General features: G+C 41.0%; 1 protein-coding gene across 3 annotated transcripts in view; it reads left to right on the forward strand.

The window, feature by feature from the left end:
- spir (spire type actin nucleation factor) overlaps positions 1–20,388 on the forward strand; it is a 448,013-nt gene that overhangs the window by 25,080 nt on the left and 402,545 nt on the right. The gene's annotated exons all lie outside the window — the stretch shown is intronic.

The raw sequence follows: 20,388 nt of genomic DNA on the forward strand, positions 1-20,388 counted from the left end.
AAGCGAGAGAATATAAGCCCGCCCCCCTTTCCCCCATCGTTTTGTGGGTGTGTGTGTACATAATATTTTTCCCCCGCCCTATTCACTTCCATCTCCCATTTCCTCTCCTCCTGCCCGTGTGATCCTGGAATTTTTACCGCCTTGAACAATTTAGGACGTAGTGAAGTTTGCCCTCCCCTCTCCAATTCCCCACCGTTCCCTCTCCATGGTGAAGGTAAGGTGCTTTCGGTATCGATTCAGGTGCTCACCTACATTTCCAACCGTTCCAGGCGCCCTTACGTCATCATTCCTTCCATTCCTCCCCACCGTTTCACTTTGCATGCCGCACTGAATTCATCCTGTTTTTTTGGAGTTGGCTGACTGGGTTGGGTGATTTTATTGTACGATTCCAAGTTGGACCTTATGTCATTTTCTACTACGAAGACTCTCTAATCCATCACTTCCAGTGTGAAAATTAAGTCGTTCAGCTTCTATTTTCCATTTGAATTGAAGGGAAAATTGTTTTATTTTCATCCTCTTTAATCTGAACTTCCTAGAGACCGGCTACCTTTTTTTTCACATCGTTAAATGCCGGGATTAAATGGGAATTACATAATTGTGGGAATGAAAAATGTCTTTGAGCAGTTATATTTTCTTAAACCGCATCGCAGAATTGAATTAAAAGCATTGCCTTTTGACAATGAATCAAATGTAATTTTTTTCACGCGCCTTGATCCTTTGCTGGCCAAATGGCTATGGTTAGAATAAAAATCTTTTAGCGGTGATTTATTTGTTGATTTAATCGCATGAAGTGCTAAAATATTTATTTTTGAGTACTTTGAATATTTCGCAATGTTGTTTTGTATGTTTTGCCCTTTATTAGCCTATTGTAAGTAAATGAGTTAAATCGAGTCCCGATAATGGTGAGCTTTGTGTATATGTTTACGGATGTTCTTGTCACCACGCTCATACCACAAGCATCTCTGTTTAAATTTATCAAGTTATTCCATCTGCCTATTGCGTCACAAATATCATGGTTTCTGGGGGATTTTTTATTCAGAAATATTAACGAAATATAGGAAAGAAAAATTTTTCAGTGCCTCAGTTTTTTTTTCTTTCATGGCAGAGAAAACAGAATGAATTCCTAAACCTTTAACCTGAATGGAACCGTTACTCATTCCTTGCAGATTTCCTTTGCTCCGACACTTCCTCTCTCTCTCCTTCTACGTGCATACTCTTCTTTACTTCTAATCTCTCTTTCCACCAATTAAACCTCATTATATCGGTAATACATATATCATGCTCCCTTTAATCCCGTATTAATACTTTATAAGTTAATATTTTTAGGATTCATGAATTTAATCACATACATTTATCCAAGTAGTAATTACGCAATTAAATTGTTCTCCTTCTCCTCCTGTTAAGGTTCTACCTTCCTTTATGGTCAGCATATATGTGCACTCACACACATATATATACAATATATATATATATATATATATATATATATATATATATATATATATATATATATATATATACACACACATACATATACACATACATATACGAGGGTCATCCGGAAAGTAGTACCCGTTCGTGCCGCATGAAGTGCTGACGACGCGAGTAGCCGCTGGACGAGGTCAGATAGCTTCAGTGGCTTGTCTGCCTTCTCTGAGCCAAGTTGCGTGACGCTAGCATTGCCTGTGTTGTTTCTGTGATTGTTTACAATGTTTAAAAAAATTGAGAACGCCGCCAGTTGTGAAGTGAGGGCAGTGATTAAATTCCTCAATGCAAGAAACGTTCGCCCATGTGATATTCATCGCCAATTAAAGGAGGTGTATGGAGACAATGTAATGGACGAGTCGTCTGTTCGGCGGTGGTGTCGCAACTTCAACATGGGGAGGGGGAACACACACGACGATGAGCGTTCGGGGAGACCGTCTGTCATTACAGACCAACTGGTGAGCTCAGTTGACGAATTCGTGAGGAACGATCGGCGCGTCACAATTGATGACATCTGTGAGCATTTTCCCAATGTTTCTCGAACAATTGTTCATGAAATTGTTAAACACCATCTGCATTATGCAAAAATTTGTGCAAGATGGGTCCCTCGCGTATCTCAATGAGCTGGCGGCGAAGGACTATGCAGCAGGAATACAGAAACTTGTCACACGTTATGACAAATGCCTTAATTTGCTTGGAGATTATGTTGAGAAGTAGTTTAAAGTATCCTCTTTCAAATAAAATTTTTTATGTTTGTTAATATTTACTTTTGTGTCTTTATTTCACGAACGGGTACTACTTTCCGGATGACCCTCGTATATATACACACACATACCTTACATCATTGCTGCATATTCAATGTAATAAATTTCTCAGCATTATAATATTCTGAAAGTGTTCAGTCACGCTATATCATGCAATTTTATATGCATTTTCTAAGACTGTACATATACTGGATTCGTTAATCTCCAAATCAGTCCAAAAAGATGAATAATTACCGACCCTAATTTGCCAATCGTAGACCTCTTTAAGTAATGTAAAATGCGTCAGATGCCTATTCACCTGGAGGAAGATGGTGCGGAAAATGACGCCGAGTTAGTTGGTGACATTGGAAGGAGAGGAGTGTACTACGTGATAGTACCAAATAACCCACTACCCCGACGTTATTAAGCTTCCCAGACTAATTTTCACGCCGTCCTTCAGTGAAACCTTCCACACGCCTCGTAACTGTCCTCTGCATCCATTCACCTCTCTACCTAATCCTTCCTCCCTCCCCCATTTGAATCTCAAGACTCCTTCCCCCATCCCTACCTTCGATTCGCCTTGCCCTTGTTAAGTTAAGGCCTCGCCCCTCTAATTTCCCTCTCACCATTCCCATATCAATTTCAGGATGGTTTGAAGGCTTGTAAATATTCTTCTCTTAGGAAAGCCGTCTCGCATGATTCGGTATTGCCAATGTTGTCGTCAAATGGCAGTCCTATGTGGTGTCATAGCTTATTTGAAATGCTGACACAAGTGTTGTTTGATGTTTTTTTTTCGGCAGCCATTTGATTTATTTCGCATGCGGGGCAGTGATGATTACGCGCAGTATTTCGTCTTATTCTGTGTCAAGCACGAGTATTTGTAATAGTCGGAGTGGAGAGGCTCGACGAAAGGTTATTTATCGAGCTTTTGGTGGGGCCAGATTTTGACTGATTATCTTTGGGTCAGCGTATCGAGGAAATAACGCTGTAGGCAAATGGGCGTCTAATTGAGACCTGCCCACCACGTGTTCACTTGTAATAGCTTGTTGTTTTGCGAGGCAACAACCGTCCCAACAACCTGGCATTTCTTTCTCCCGCCAGCAGTACGCGTAGCTATATTTTCAAAAGGGGCGTGGTGAAATTGCTACATATCCTAAAACTACCGAGAGTCGTTTGAGAATGACTGTTAGTTCATATTCTGAAATGGTGAGTAATAACCATTCATCATAAAAAAGAAGCAAGACTCTGCATTTAATGTTTGGGTCGGCTAATCGTCGTAAGCAATTTTCCTTGTATTCCCAGTCAGATGAATCGCAAGCCCTCCAGGATCCCTGTATTCTTCAATAAAATTCAAGGAATTAAAGAATTGCATGTTTATTTCATATTACTGCTAGCAGGAGGCGATAGCAAAATAGAATTGATGAGCAAATTGACTGAACAGAAATGGCGTTTGTATGTATGGTCATTATTTGAAAATTCTTGTTCAAACATAATTTCGACGATTATCGATGAAAACGCGATAATATTGTTACATATCATCAGTATTGATAGTCTTTTTATAACTTCGCTATTCAATTGCTGATTTTTTTCTGTTTGAATGTCAGGAAATTCTAGTATGTAGGAATTTTTGACGTGGCAAACTTATCTGAATATTGCTGAGGTACGCCGTGCTAATCATGGTGAGGGAAATTCAGGGGCGTAAAACTTGGATGAATGCAGCGGTTCAGAACTATATTTGCTATCTTTATGGTTCATCGAGATTTTAAACACCTAGATGGAGGACAAAAATGAGCCGGAGATACATCGTTATTTACAGATGAGAGCCTCCTTAAGAGCAAAATGAATTGCTGTTCTATGAAAATGTATCCATAAATATTCAGAGACGTGACGGTCACTACTCATATTGTGTGGAAGTCATTTTTGTTTTGTATAGTAGAAGGTAATACCTTCCGCCATCCTCTTAGTACTTCATTCTTGCATAATTTAAGCTGCAGGAATGCACTGATGACGATTTTTTAATGCGGTAATGTTAATATAAGTTACGTGGGCCTTCTTTATGAAATATTAAAGCTTCATAGGCAACGTTTTAGTGAAATGGTACCCTGGCTTTAACGTACGTATGTATCTAAATTATGTTTGCGTTTTTTCCTTTGTTTCCTCTGCATTTATGGGTATCTCAATCCATATAAGGAGTTGACAAGCACTTGTAATACCCGTTTATCACACTTTGTTTCAGGTTTTAACAACCATTGCAGAGTTGTGTAATTTCTTGTAATCGAGTTTGTCCCAACACCCTCACATAACTTATTGCGATAACAATTAATACGTGATTATCTTATTGTTCGGTTCTGTCTTGCCGTCTCCTGTACTAAATCTTTTCTTTCACTTTCTCTTAATACGAATCTTATTGATATGTTTTATCGTTGTTTTGGACCCTTGCTCGGTAGAGAAAATTTTCATTTCCACGAATTCGAAGATGAGTAATTATGGAGAATAATCTCATTCAGCCGTCATACGACTCATTAGTCGTCGTCGACCAATTACAGTCAGACAAAATACAGGTATTAATGGGTTTATCGATATTATGAGGAAAACAAATGTGTACTTTTCCACAGATTTAAATCTGTGGAAAAGTGCCAATTGTTTTTCTCTTAATGACGAATTTCCCCTACATGTCGCCTGTATCTGATGAATATACGAATATCGATGCTCGTATATCCATATTATTCAGCATGAAACTGCTTGTTCCTACGTGACCGCGAGCCTAGGGCGGTTTCAGAAACTTCCTTTTTAGAACGGAAGGACCGTTGTCCTCTATGTTGGAAAGAACATTTACCGTCGGGAAAAGGGTGTCAAAATAGACTTTGAAGAATTGATACAATGATTATCGATGCCCTTTTTTAATAGTGACGCAATTTAAATTAAAACGGATAAAAGCCTAAAAATAAATAATGAAAACGACCCCAGAGTTTGTAGAGAAGGGAAGGGGTGGCCTAATAATGGGGACTAGTTATTTCAATCCATAGCCAAATCATTCCGCCCCTTGAATCCGTCCATGCCTTAAGGCCAGATCGTGCTTGAGATATCGCCTTTTTAAATTTCAGTTTTCAAGACAAGAAGGAAATGATGGTGAAAAAATATTGATGAATGTGCCTACCGTCCCTGAGAATAACTAAGGTCACCAAGAATCTGCCTTACAAGTATGCGGCGACAATTCTTTCTTAGTTCCTTATACCTGTAGACCTCGTTAAGTGCCTGGTAATATAATTTTACTGGTGCATTCAAGTCAGACTGTACCAAATAATGAATCTATTTCGTATTATATTTTATTTTGCATATTTTCTCTTTCCCCAGGATATACGTTGGCGGGCGTATCAACAAAATCGTATTTTTCTAGATTTTGGTGGAAGTCCTAGGAACAATAATGTATTATCTCTTAAGGCCTGGTTATATGATGTGTCGCTAAACTGGAGGTTAACTTTAAACTCCGGTTAAGGTCAAAATTTAGTTTCAGGACACTAGTTAAGTTCAAAACCGATCGTTGAGCAGCTTAATAACTGACTGACGCTGTTGCTGAGGTTACAATGTTCACATTCAGTAATGAACAGTATTTATTTGTTCATAAAATTGGCTTTTTCAGTATTGTACACAGTAAGTTAACGTTCACATTAACTAACAACTGGATTTAACGTGGCATTATGAAATCGCGCCTAAGCTAAAGAATTTTTAATAAGTGTTGCCACCAACCAAGCTAATTAAAAGAACTTTCTTAAACAATAGGGGAGAATATGGATCCACGGCCAGATATTCAACATTTTGTATTCTGGTGCTGTTACCGAAAAATGAATAACGGTAGACCTACTCTCCCTCTTTTTATTTCTGAAAAAGTTAACTATGAAGCAATATTATTCAAACGACGGAAGTAATCGGAGTTGCATATAAAGAACTTTACATGCACCCTATTACTTAAGCCTCAAATGTCTCCCGAAAGCATCCGACGCGTGAAGGCAAGAGTCCTGTTCGTGTGAATTAACGTGAATGACTATCATTTTCGTGGATTTTTCATTAAATTCAACTAGCGTCATCTAATTAATCCACGTCGAATCCAAGGTGCTCCCCGGGGGTTACGAGAGAAGGCGGCCTGTTCCGCAATGACCGCTCTTCGACCCGCGCGTCGTCGAGCCGCTCCGCGTCTCTGGAATTCGATTCACACACACACCCCCTCCCCTCCCATCACACGCTCTCCTCTTCCGCTGCCCAGAACCCCTTGCGCCCGCCACATTCCCCCTCCTCCCCAAGGACTCCCCGTCGCCGCAGTGCACACAGCACACGGGCGCAAAACCTTTTGAACATACGCCGCCGCTTCCACGGGAAGAGGGGCATCCTACCCTCCTCCCCTACCACCCCCCCAACTGATTCCCCCATTCCCTCCCTAGTGCTTCCCACGACAACGGGGGGTTACCCTGTTCTTCCCACGTTAAAACAAAAGGAGAGTTCCTCCGCATGGTAGGTTGGGGGGGGGGGGGAGGGTTCGCGTGTGAGTAGCTTCTGGAAGACCTTACGTGTTCTTGAAATTCCCTTTTCTCTCTCTCTGCGTCTTTTCCCTTGTCTTCCCACCCGTAGTCGTTTACCCTTTCTCTTTTTCCTCTCGTCCCTTCCGTTCCAACTCGTTTCTTCATCCCCTTTGCGTTCTTGTGACTATCGTCTTTTTTCTCTCCTCTCCCCTTTCCTATCTCGCAATTTTCATCCATGCTTACCTAATTAGGTATCATTGTGAGCGCGGTTTCAATTTCCGGTGCGTGGTGCGCGCTTATTATACATTTCAAGTTACAAACGTTGCCGCCCCCGATATTTCACAGTGGCGCTGTTTACCAGCGTGAGGGTTAAGGCCTTCCGGAAGCCTGAGGGGAACCGTTTTACTAAGCTTTAGCATTATATTTCTTTGCCCCATTTATAGTGAACAATGGCAAAGATATTATTTTCCGTCAGCCGCATCGCAACCATCGGAAATGATGTGGCGAGGTTAATATTTTGGCTTCATTTACGTATTTGATCGTAAACTGTGGTTATCTCCATTCCTGCGTATGGGGAATTGCCGCGGAGATTAGGAACTATTTATTAACATTGTAAGTAATTGAAGTTGGATCCTTTTCTTTTCACTTCATCCAAATAAACTTGGAAATTCAAAATGCAGTAGGTTTACGAAATTCCTGCTCGAAGCCGAATTCTAAACCCCATTTTAGACGATGAGGACGGTGATTCGCCGAACTAGATTTGCAGGTGTATGCTGCATATTTTACTCACGCGTAGTCTGCAGTAGCTAGCTTCATGGTACAAATTTGGTTGAATTGCTTGAAAAATATATCATTCTATGCGTGTAATAATTAAATTTAAGTAGCTTCTTGCGAATTAAAAATGCTGAAAAATTGTTGTTATCTTCGACTATGTTATTACAGTTCGGCTGTTTAGCCTTTTTCCTTCTATGGCAAGTGTAAAAGGGACAATGGGATTACAATGACTCTAGTCATTATGGAGCTAGTGCTATCTATTACCGCTGAACACTCATTTTAATATCGATTGTATCCATAATACATGAGTCTTTCGGTCGGACAGTATTTAGGCTCTTATAGCTTTGATTTTTCTGAATATACTCTCTTTGTGGTGCTGTGGAGACTGCGGTAACAGTAAGAAATCATGTGCGCTATTATTAACTCATGCATATTGACTGTATCAGCTGTACTCTTTGTAGTTTTTTCTGCCTTATTTTTTCCTTCCATCTCCGGAAGCAACTGGTACTGACCTTCATCTTTTCCTTTCTTTCTCCCCGTGATACCTCGCATACCTAAGTTTAGCGGCCTCGCCCACGCCTTCGGAGAACCATTCTTCCGAACCCTCATTCCTCCACACTCCTCCCTCCTTACCCCGCCGCCCCTCTAACCCACCGTCTCCTCCTCCCCTCTTGACCTCCCCTTGCCTGCTTTCGCCCTGTCCACATTCCTGCCTAATCAATTTCTCTGCATCATCGCTCGCCCATATCGCATTTCCCCTCCTTTCCCCCCTTTTCTCGTCCTATCTTGCCCTTCGTCGTATTCCTGCATAGTGTACAAGGTCCTTGTATGGATTTGATTAAACTCCAGACACGTTATTTCCGCTGCAGCAACCTTTTCGGAATTATATATATATAGTTCTATTTTTAGCGTTCTTTTTCGGTTTATTTTCCATCCCGTTTTTGTTTCTTGTTCGGCGTGGGTCTTGGGTCTCTGCTTTTTACTGTGGCCTTTTTCTTCTTGCATTTTCTTGACGTCTGTTTTCGCTATTTTTTACGATTTTCAATCCGTCACGGTGACGACGCTCGGTGTAATTGATTAATTGTCAGTGATCTCTTCTGTTCCTCTCGTTTTTGACAATTCTTTCATTGCGAGTTCGTATTTACGGCAAGAGCCTGTATAGTGATTCATTACCGCGATAAGTGTTGAAAAGTTCAATATCCGGTTGAAAATAAATATTTGAAAACTTATTAAAATGTACAAAATATTTTAACCGTTATGCTACCTTTGAAATATTTTTTTACTTATTGAAATCGGGTTTTATTTGAGTCCATAGCAGCGATTTCGGAATTTCTGGAAACTTAAATTACTAGCATGGAAATTCTATGCGTACTCTGAGTGGATATAGTTAAATTCATAATTTATAATCCTTAGTAAACGTGGAATAGGAAATTTAACATCTGCCAGCTCAAGCATACCGCCGGCACTCATGCATTTTGAATCATTGAAATATTGTTACCGGTTGGAATTAGATCGAAAGATTGATATAGTTTTCGCTTGTTTCTTCGCGATTTCTTCTTCAATATTTTATATTGCAACCTCAATGTACATCATTATTTATCCCCTGTATTATATAAACATGTTCATATTTGATTAATTATCGTTTATTTCCCCCCTATCAAATAAACGCCTACTTCTTATTAGTAAGCAGAATTTTTTTACGAAATTACTCGTTTCAATTTCGTCCTCGATGGAGATAAGTAGTTCACAATTATGTCGGTGTCTCGGGTAGAATGGAATTTAGAAATGACGGCTAGGGTATTTATTTTTTTCTTCCCCTCTTTGTGTTTGAGGTCCATTCAAAGCTGAGACAATTGAAGTGTGCAACGAGGGCAGTCAAATGATTATAGTGAAGGTGGCAACGAAGCGTCCTACGCAAGTTTTGAGGTCGATTGATTCCGCATGTTGCTAACGAGGTAGTTGCAGTCTTATGTATGTACTTGAGTAAATCTTCTGCTATCATTTGCCCTTGCCTGTCTAAGCCTTGCTCTACTAGTTCTGGTCGGCCTGGATTCGCTCGTATTTCTTCACCCGTCGACAACTGGAAGAACTACTGTGAAGTAATTGCAGTTGCCATTTAAAAGTTATGATACCGTCTTTACCATTTACGTTGAAAGGTGGGGAAGAGTGATGGAAATGATTTCCCTCGCGTATACATATATGTATGTTAAATCATTTGTCTATCTCTTTCCTTCCTCTCACACACACACTCTCTCTCTATCCCTTCTCTTTCTTTGCCGGAAAAATGAATTTTACTCTGCACCTTTCACTCTATTCTCCCCGCCTAACTTACCTTAACCAGATTAATTTCTCCAAATTCGACGCCTAATCTATTGCTTGAAACTTTTCTTGAATGAAATAGGATTAACTTTCCTTCCTGTGACACCAATCCAGCTGCGGGACTCTTGTTTTCCCTTTAAATTGGTCCGACTATTACAATCTGACTTGGTGTTGATATAGTATATTTGTGTAATTTTCAAGGAATATCTAAGCCGACGCATGTCGCATGCAATACTGAGATTCGGTCATATGATTAAATTGGAAAAATTAATAGAAAGGACATAAACAGTTTGAAAGCTAGGTATTGGTTTAGCGCTAGATAAAATCGCTGGTAAAGTAGTTGGCATCGTCTAATGCAGTATTCATGAGCGGTGGTAATTGGGTACTTGATATTTGACGCCTTAGTAGAGCATGGTACTTCTTTTAAAAGTGTTCTTGAACGCTAAATGCGTATTTTCAGTACTTCGATAAATTATATTATGGGTTAAGAGCGCTTTGGTGGGAGGTGAAGTTGAGCAAATCCCCATGTATTTTGGTAATTCCTCTGATATTTCGCTCTTTAAGTTTCTTCCTCAAGGAAAACTCTAAACTCGCACCAAAAAAGTGAAATTTATTGAATTATTTCCCTCTTCCTTATCATCTCATTCTTCGTTCCGTCCTCATTTTCTCCCTCGTCTCGTCCTCTGTCCTGCGTGCCTTCTCTTCGCGCTTACCCCGTCGCTCTTTATATTCCTGCTTCCTTCCTTTATGGGCGCTCCCGTCCTCTTCGCTCCCTTGACCCTTCCGTCGACCGCCAATTGTTCGCGTTCATCGGAGAGTGTAAGGCTTCGCATTCCCATTTATTTCACACGCCTTTGCTTGGAATTTATGGAACGTCTCGTCGTGCCCTGAATATTGCCGTTATTAGTGACGCGCATTACATATGCACAAATCTCTCCGCAGTTCCTTTGAACGGAATACCGCGGAGTATGTGCCCCGCTAGTGATGCTTTATGGAAACCGATTCGCGTCGTGGACACTTGCTTATCATATACTCTCTGTTGTTCCTACGGACGGACGTCTGTGATTGATGCAGGACGAAATAGAATATTACTTCGTTGGAATATCGGCTGCATTCTTGAACTACCCTTTAATACTAATTCTCTCGTCGTTGGGTCTTACGGGTTCCTTCTTTCAATATTAGGCACTAGATCAGCGGTCGCTAAAAGTTCGGACCTAACGGACCACTTAACTCACAATTTTCTATCTCGCGGCCCACTAACACGAATTTATTTTTCAAAGGTGCACTAATTCGTATTGGTCCTGAAATTTAATTCTACACTTGGGGAAGTAAAGAGAGCTGTTGGGAGTAATCCAAAGAAGCTAGGGAAAATGGATACAAGACATTATTATTAGCGATTGAAAGATGACGACTGTGATAGAGGGAAGGACGTTAGGCAAGCGAGGTAGGGATAGAAAAAGGATATACTTTTCAGACGGAATGGAGGAAGGTAGATTTTCTGCGAAAATAAAGAAAATTATAGTATAGCGTGGGGTTTCAGATTGTCTTTTTAGGCGGAGATAAGAAATGCAAGCGTGTTAATTTTATGTCGATCCAAAACCTATTTTAAACGGTAGCCCTTCAAATAATTATGCTAATAATTCGATTTTTATATACAAATTGGGAATTTCACTTTTTTAATGAACATAATTTTCAAAGCTAGTTTAATTGTAACAATATTATTAGTATGATGATGTAGTTGGAAAATATCTGTGAAGCGCCTAATTCTTCTGGCGGACGAACAGTGTTCCATGGTCCACCGGTTGGCAGCAGCAATAATCAATCAAATATGGTACGAGAATCAAATTCCCCGTCGATGATCAAACGATACAATCAGTCGTTCGAATGAAATACTGTAATATTCTAATCGAGCGCGCTATTTCAAGACGTTGATTTTGAAGGAATCCATGAACTATTATCATGTCAATACATTTTTTTCCAATGGCACGACGTTTTCCTAAAGCGAGTTAGCTCGTGATAGAATTGCAATTGCAATTTTCTAATGCCTTAAATCGTTTTGCCATTAAGGATTTTCAAGGCTCTGCAAGCTTTTTGACCATTTTATTGGGTCATAACTGATATATAGTATGTCAAAATTCGACGTGTAGGTCATTTTTGTGTTAGTGGGTAAAACCGACAGAAATATTTTTAGGGTTTCATTCGTGTTTTCCAATCTCATTCCCATGTTCCTTCCGGATAGTAGTGTGGTTTCAGGATGGCTAAGTAGCTAAGGTATACTTGTTAAAAGAAATAAAATTTCATCGGTAACCTAAAATCTATTGATAAAAAATCAAGTAGTCGTGACAGTCTTAGCTTTAACTAAAGTCCCTGCTCAAGTGCATTTCATTGATCTAATACAAAAAATTAACTAACGTGGAATTAATAGAATAGCAGTAAATTGGGCTCTTGATTTTCTCTTTGAACGCCAGCAAAAGGCGGCAATTTACGGAATTAGTTCCGATTTTGTGAAAGTTGCCTCTGGCGACTGGACTCGAGGGAAATGTGCTATCTGAAGATTTTCTTCGCCTCATAATCAACTTACTAATTCCTTCTTTAGCTGTCCACCATGTCTACATTTTCTCATGCTGTCAAGCAAGCCCTTATTTTCCTCGGCCTTCAACACAGCATTCTGCCTTCTACTACATTGTCCTACATTCCGCTTGCTCTTCATTTCCCCTTAATCCGCTAAATTATTTCTTTTTCTTTCCATCCTTTCTCTCTTCCGCAACCATGTGTATCAATCTTCTCCTATCTATGACACTTATCTCCTTCATCCATGTGTATGCTAAAATCGCGATACCCGACAACCTATTCTTATGCATTTTCTCAGTGGCCAATTTTCCTGTCTAGAAAACGCTATTTTTTCCACGTTAAGGTTTTCACCAGCCTTCCTTTATAAAAAAGTTTCCATCAGTTTCCTCTTCTTAGTGAATTCTTCTTTTTTTAATGTACCTGAGTTTATTGATTTCGTCAATAAATTTTATTTTAATAACCAAAATCAGTGTTCATTACCACTAAATCCTTTTATAGTTGCTTATACATCCTTAATATACAATTTTGCAGGAAAAATACTTCATTCACGAAAAACAGCTGATTAATAATAGAGAGGAAATCGGTCTGTAGCTTGCTCAATTGTTTACTCAGTAAAATTCTGGTGATTTATATCGTGAATGTCGGGTGGATCTTTTGTCTTTAGTTACATGAATTCTCAATTATACAGGGTACGGCAATATAACTTCCTATTTTTATAAAGCAAAACCCCTTTCAAAAAGGAAGTTATGTTGCCGCACCCTGTGCAAGTATATCTTGTACATTTCATGCAGTCATTTTTCACGTTCGAGAATGGAAATTCCCATATCGGATCACTTTGAGCGAAACTTTAATTCCAATGATTTTTCCTTTCCCAGTGGCGCAACTTAAATGGAATTAGAATGTTCGCAAATATTTCAATACTTTTTACTCGTCGAAAGAATTCAACTAAAATATATATTCCGTTTTCGTATCTTCGCTGGCAACCATATAAATATGCTCAACTGCGGTCATGTCGCCTCATCACTTCGGAAAGGCGGTCGCGGTTATCAAAATATGGAAATTTCATCCCGAGGCATTTATGAAAATGAATGGCATACTTTAATATTATATAGCTCAAAGTATCAAAACGAATAAAAATGTTTTGTGGCCTATCGTCGGCGGTGGTTTTGTGGTTTTCCTTTCACCCGGAACGATTAATATTTCGTAACGTTAGCATTCAGACGATGCGCAGTTTCTCCGAGCAATTTCTTTAGGCTGAGCTATCACACTCCAAGTGGAGAGTGTAAAATTACATCGCCAAGGTATTTACCTACCCTTCCTGGATCACCTCTCGGCTGCCTTAAAACAATCGGAGCTTCCGAATAGGTTCGTAGAATAGGCCAAAGAAATCATTTAACTTTCACAATAGGCACCGAATGCATTCCGTGCCTCAAAGAGTTCCCTTCGTCAGCACTCCTAATTGCAGAAAAAAAGCATGAGGATGTGAACATCTTTTATTTTTACGGTTCCTCGCTCCCTGACTGACCCCGTTGAACTTCGAGGACGGACGCCTCTCGGTTACTTTTCCCAGCACTCGACCATCACGGCGGCTAAGTAGAGGAGCTATTACGATATTTGTATCGCCCCAGCCGCTTCCACGGGCCGTGTCCCTCTTTTTGCCCTCTCTCTAAGACAACCCTTTCCTGCTGCCTTGTTCGACAGGCTCACGCGTCCCTCCCGGTGATGCACGTTGCCTTTCGAAACTTGTCTCCACCCCGTGATACCCTGCTCTCCTGACACCCCCTCCTCCGTCCATAAAACCACGCCTCTTGGACCACAGGGTCTTTTGTTTGTCCGAAGGCCTTCCGTGAAGCGAGTACGTCTAGTCAATTTTCTCTTCATCCCTTCCTTTCTCTCCATCCGCGTCTCACCACCGAAGACAGCACCCGGTTCCGAATTTCGCCACCTCTTTTGCCGTTACGGTGGCGGACGGAATCGGAGACCTCCGTGGTTTCGCGTGGGAGGGTCAAAGTCGTGACGTCGTAGTTTTTTTCGCACTTATCCCCGACATCTCCTTTCGTCTCGGGGGAATGGGGTGGGGGGGGGGGTTCAAGTCATGCCTTCCGTGACACGGATGTGTGTAGACCACGCGGATGTATTATATGCGTGCACGCCACAACAGCATCTCCTCCGCAACCCCAACCCCATCGGTTGGAGAACTAGCCGAGAGGCAATAGCTGTTACGGTGGAGGTTGGGGGAGGATGTTTACCCCATTCCCCGTGACCGCGCGCATTTATTCATGTCACTTCCTCGCGCTTGGCGCTGCCCAACGTAGAGCCGAGGAGTTGTCACCTGGCTTCACCCACAACATTAACTAACATCTCTTTTTCGCATTCCACTCAGGCAGTTTCTTGGTCCCTTGATCTTTCACTCCCATTGCGTTCGCTTCTCCAAGCGCCGCCCTGTCGCCTCTCGATTCTTTTTGTGACCGAAGCCATAAATTATGACTGTACCGTGATAATATTTTTTGTCAGATATCTGACGGCGTAATAGGCGTCTACTCGTTGCTGGGCGACGAAATGGAGATGACCTGATTGATTGATGAAACTGAATGATTTTAATGCGTAAATATACCGTGAGGGGTACCAAGTTTTGGTGGATGAAAATTGTTCACAGGCCCTATATACTGCCCTTTTTTAAATTGTGTATGTTATGCTTAGTTTTGAAAGTGTCTGGTTATAGCTAAGCTATGTTGGTGGCTAAGCAGAATGATTGGAAGTGAATGGGGTTGTTTGAAATTGACATATATTGAATGGCCTTTTTTTATGGTTTTACGCTTAAAGTTTTTATATTAAATACATCTAACAGTTTTGGATGTAAGATTGTCGTATATTTTATGGATTTAGTGAAATGTTTTAGTTCAAAATAATGCGTCATTTCTATCCATTCCATTAATATTCGAGCTTAATACTAATTAATACACTCAGAAGTAGGTTGTTATACGAGATCCGCTTGGTGGCATGATGACCTTATTAAATGTTGACACTTCTCATTAGACATTTCATGTGAACTGAAGATGCTTATCAATAATGAAGTACCATAAATGAGCACCATGCCTAAATTCACAACTTAATTGTTCAAAGTCCCTCGTGCATACTCCGAAACGGATCTTCAGACATACTACTACTAATCGTTGTAGAAATCGGTGAAACTAGAGACTTTGTTTCCCCATATTTCCCCCTCCTGACCTAGAATAAACATTTAAAACCCAAATTTGTGACTCAAAGGAGCATAGATACTCAACTGGGCGGTATTACCTGCTGTCTCATTGTTTTACAGCGAGTTAGGCTATCGTAGACGGAGTACTCCCGAGTAGTGGATTGGTAGAAAGGTGGTGAATGCTCGTATGCGTTAGGAGCGCAAATCTTCTGCGTCGTATGTATACCGGTTACCTGTATTTAAATTGGGGCATGCAAATATGAGCATGGCCCATTTCATTTGGGCCATGCTCATATTTTTCAGGAAAGGGAAAAGTTTTTTTAATTGTTTTTTGAAAATTTCTTTTGTGATCCTCTCTTATATCGCGACATTATGTTTTCTATGTACCACTTGTGTTAGAACCTCACATGATTAATCATGTCGCCGAGAAAAAATTTTAGCCGTTGAAAACGACTGAATAATTTGTCGGCTGCGTGAAACGCTTAGGGATATTCTTTGATAACTTCGACCGAGGCGTGACACAACTTCCAAATTGTCGTTAACCATTCTGTCGAACCGCTGTGTTGCGTTCCCATTAGGGTATCAATTCCTGGTCACCACCACTAAGTGTTGAAATGGCCCTATGTTAAAACGGACATGTGCCAGGTAGGCACACACATTATTTTCTTTTTCTTTAGGCAACGTCGACCTCATTGCCAACTCTCAACGATATTGGCAAATACTACGGAGTCCATCCTTCCATCCCGTGATCCCACCAACCAATTTCCTCCCCCTCATTTGTTTCCCTTGCGGGCTGTCCCGAGTTCACCGTCTGCCTTAAATCGCAACCAGTCTCAATCCTATCCCCCAGTCTTCACATTTCCTTCGTCGTCTTTCTCGCTCTGTCGACCCCGGGAGCTCTCCCAGCTTCCTCCTATACTCGGATGAGGAGGAATCGCCTTCCGCCTCGGTCGAGGACGCTCCGTTGATTTCTCGTACGCAAAACTCTCCCCGGGGGTGCGGTTCGCCGCCGCTTGTCGCTTTTACCCCGGCCGTACCATCCCACATCCTTGAGACGTGCACGCTCCCTCGGTGCATGCATTCACTCTCACCCCCCCCCCCCATCCTCTCTCTGCGTATTTTTCTCTCTTTCTCTCGGAAACCTCTACATCCTCCTCACGGGAAGACGTCGGCCTAATTAACTCCGAAGAAGCTTCTCTCTTTAAAGCGCATCCCCCCCCCCCGGATGAGCATTACCCTTTCGTCTTAAGGTAATGTGTGCGCACGCGAGGATCGAGGAGATTCGAGCGGGGGGTTTTATGTTGTCGCAACGCCGTCGTGCCCCGGTCGAGGGAAATGGAAATCTGGCCATCGAATAATGGTAACTTTCACGACTGAATAAATGGCTGTTTTTTCGCTTGCCTAACGGGCGTGGCATCGTCAACGCTGCGCTCCTTATCATAATGCTCTTATTTAAAATAACGATTCTCGATGGAGAATCTGCGGACCACTTCAGTGCACTTCTTATTTTTTTTAAAAAATCGCGAAAACGTGAAGTAATAAACAAGGACAAAAAATTGCATGTTAAGAAAAATCATCCGGCGTGTACTTTTTATAGACTTCCCAAGGGCGAAGGAGGATATTACAATCTGGGATAGACTGCTGGGATGAGGTTGCTGGAAATTCCAGGGATCTTAGGCCTTGTCGAGAAACCTGAATAAAAAATGACAGCTTACACTTTTGAGAATTGGGTATGACTTTAGAATTTCTAAAGAATGCTGTCTTTCCCCATTTTGGTTTTTCAAACAAATAGTTCATCTTAAGTTGCATACACAAATGTCATATTAAGAATTGTCTATTTATATCTTGGAGAGCTATTTATGCTATTTAGTTTGAACACTCTTTGTAATTCCAAAGAAACTTAAGCTTAAGTGGCTAAAGCACTCGACCGGATATTGAGGGATCTGGGTTCGAATCCCAGTTAAGGCGAATGATTTTTACACTCTGAAATTGTTGCACTCTTTGTAATACTCATTTATTTGAAACAAAAATGAATTCCTGTAAATTAATGGAAGATATGATCGGTTTTCATTTCTCCCACGTTCAATATCACCACGCATTCAAAGAATGCTTGAGTGATTGGCGTTACTGTTGTAAAATTTTGGATTGTAATAGGGCCCCTCGATAGCTTAACTGGCTGAAGCACTCTGCCAGACATCGAGGGATCCGGGCTCTAATCCCGGTAACTGCAGATATTGGAAGAACATGCATGGAAATCACGTTAGGTTGGTCGCCTATCGTCGCGTAATTTGTTATTTAAGTTTCATGTGATTAATTCTGTGATTATTTTACTTTATCTCATTAATTTGTACAGGTTAAAAAGCACTGCGGTACATTTTCCAAGCCATCCCTAAACCGGCGGGATTCCTTGCCTATCTAAAATAAGCTTCCGTAACTTTCCTTTATCCACACATGGTGACGATATTTGATGTAGCATGGATTCGTTGACTGATGTCAACTAACCAATTATGTGGGTATGTATCTGTTTTTCAATTATAAATACTTGATTAAAATGTTCGCTTGTCTTCCCAACATTGCTTATCGCTTTGTGAAGCACTTTTTTTCTTCCCCTCTGGTGGAATTAAGATTTATTACATACATGCTATTACTATTACTACTTTTATTATATACTATTATTATTTAAAAATATACTATTACTTTCTAATTTATATTTTTTATCCGTACTTCCGTGTATGACGATAGAATGTAGTTACTTTTTCACTTTTAGTACCTTATCGTAATTGCGGCGTATTTTACCCAATGGTACACTCAGATGTCGCTGCGATAGGAACGCCTCACGTCGCCTCATTTCCTGTTCCCCACCCCGTTTGTTTATTTAAATAATGTCACTCATCTTGGGCGTGCTCTTCAGCCTTTTTCATTGTTTTGACTTGAAGGCCGCATTTCAGAGGTCCTTTTTTGTCAAACGGAGTCCTTTGTAATTGAAGCGTGGTTGCTCAATAGGTTTCCCGTCTGTCTCGCCATTGTCTTCCTCCTTTTTTTTTATAATTCCCCTTCGAACTCTCTTCATATCTGAGTTAAACTGATGACTGTTACCCTTAAAGTGCGACGGGTCATTTGATTTCTACGCATCTTCGCTATTTAAATTTTTCCTTCGTGATCGATTGAATTTTTTCCTTGCTGTATTTCGTCTACCTCTTTTACTTTATCTAAAGCGTCGTAAATTGTATAAAATTCCCAACCAAATTTCATCGCGAAGATCGGTTAAGAGCTAACTGAATGTCTTTCTTTTACAAACGGCAAGGTTGTTTTTTTCAGATATATATATATATATATATATATATATATATATATATATATATTTGGTATTCCAACGCTTTAAGATTGAACTCTAATTCAAATCCACATAATTTTTCTTCCTTCCTCCCCCCCTCTAGCCCAATCTTCAGTATTCCATTGCTAATCAAAATGCTCTGCATCCATATATGTATGTGTGTGTATATATATATCTATATATATATATATATATATATATATATATATATGACAGAGAGAGATATATATATATATATATATATATATATATATATATAGGAACACACATGTATAAAAAGCTAACATTGAACAAAACTGGAAGTGCATGTTGAGTAAAGGGTTCTCAGTCCTATTATACTCTTTTGAGGAATTCAGCTTATGCCGTCAGAACGTCGGTCAATGTATTCTGTATTATTTAGTATGTTAATACATTTTTGTCGCCGCTGCTTATGGCTACTTCTTCAAATGCAAATATATAAGAGCACGCACAAATACATGTCTAAATTTAAAAGCAGCAATAGTCTCCAGGGCAAGTTAGTTTTTTCATGAACCCATGTACCAAACGCTGTTATACTTTTAAGTTAGCCCTATGCTTCGCATTGCTTTAAATTCCGTTATGATTACTGGGCTTTTTAATGTTTGGGTATTTCCTTGTTTTCGTTGTGACCCCTGGGATATTCGGTGGCTTTCACCGGGAAGGCCTCTGGACTCAAACCGAGGGTATGCAACGGCGCTAGATGCGCATGGCTTGCCGCTTCGGATGGTGCGAGAGAGCAGAGAAATGTATAGTATTTTTTTACGGTGCTTTTACGGCTGTGGGGCTTCGAACGCGGTCGAACGTATGAGTTAAGCCGGACCATCAACAGGGGAAATATTTTACGGCGTAGACGTTGCCTCAAATCCCGTTTTCGGACCGTATTTCTCCAGTCGGGCGCCTCCACGCGGGCATCCTCCAACCTGACTCTCCACGTAGGCACGGGTGGCATCTGCGGCCTCTTGCACAAGTAGCCTGCCTGCCTTCTTGAGATGATGTTCGAACGCAGGGTCGGAACAAGTGGTGCGATCTCTTCCTGCATATATTTTATGCATGTATATTTTTCCCTCTACCATCGCTCACTCCATTGTTGAGGCCCCCGTTTCCGTGGCAATGGGCCAGGCTCCGCCCTTCTCTCCGGCCCGCCCACCTCTTCCACTCTCTCCATATCAGTCAAAGGATTGCCTCAGGGGACCCAGGCTACCGGCCCCATCCAGGAGGCGGCATCTCTCCCGGCTATCTCGCGCAAACACGTCCGTCCGACCGTTCTCTCTCCGTGGACTGAATGACTCACTTGTCGATCTTCAACCTGCAGTTTTCGAGTTTTTTTTCATTCCCGTAAACGCCCCCCTTCTCTCTCTCTCTCCGTCCCCTCCCCTTTCGCATCCGCAGTCTCCGTGACTGATGATGATGTCTCCTGCCATGCGCTGTCTT

The sequence above is a fragment of the Hetaerina americana genome, unplaced genomic scaffold, assembly GCF_022747635.1.
Source record: "Hetaerina americana unplaced genomic scaffold, ioHetAmer1.1.p SCAF_5, whole genome shotgun sequence".
Classification (NCBI taxonomy): domain Eukaryota; kingdom Metazoa; phylum Arthropoda; class Insecta; order Odonata; family Calopterygidae; genus Hetaerina; species Hetaerina americana.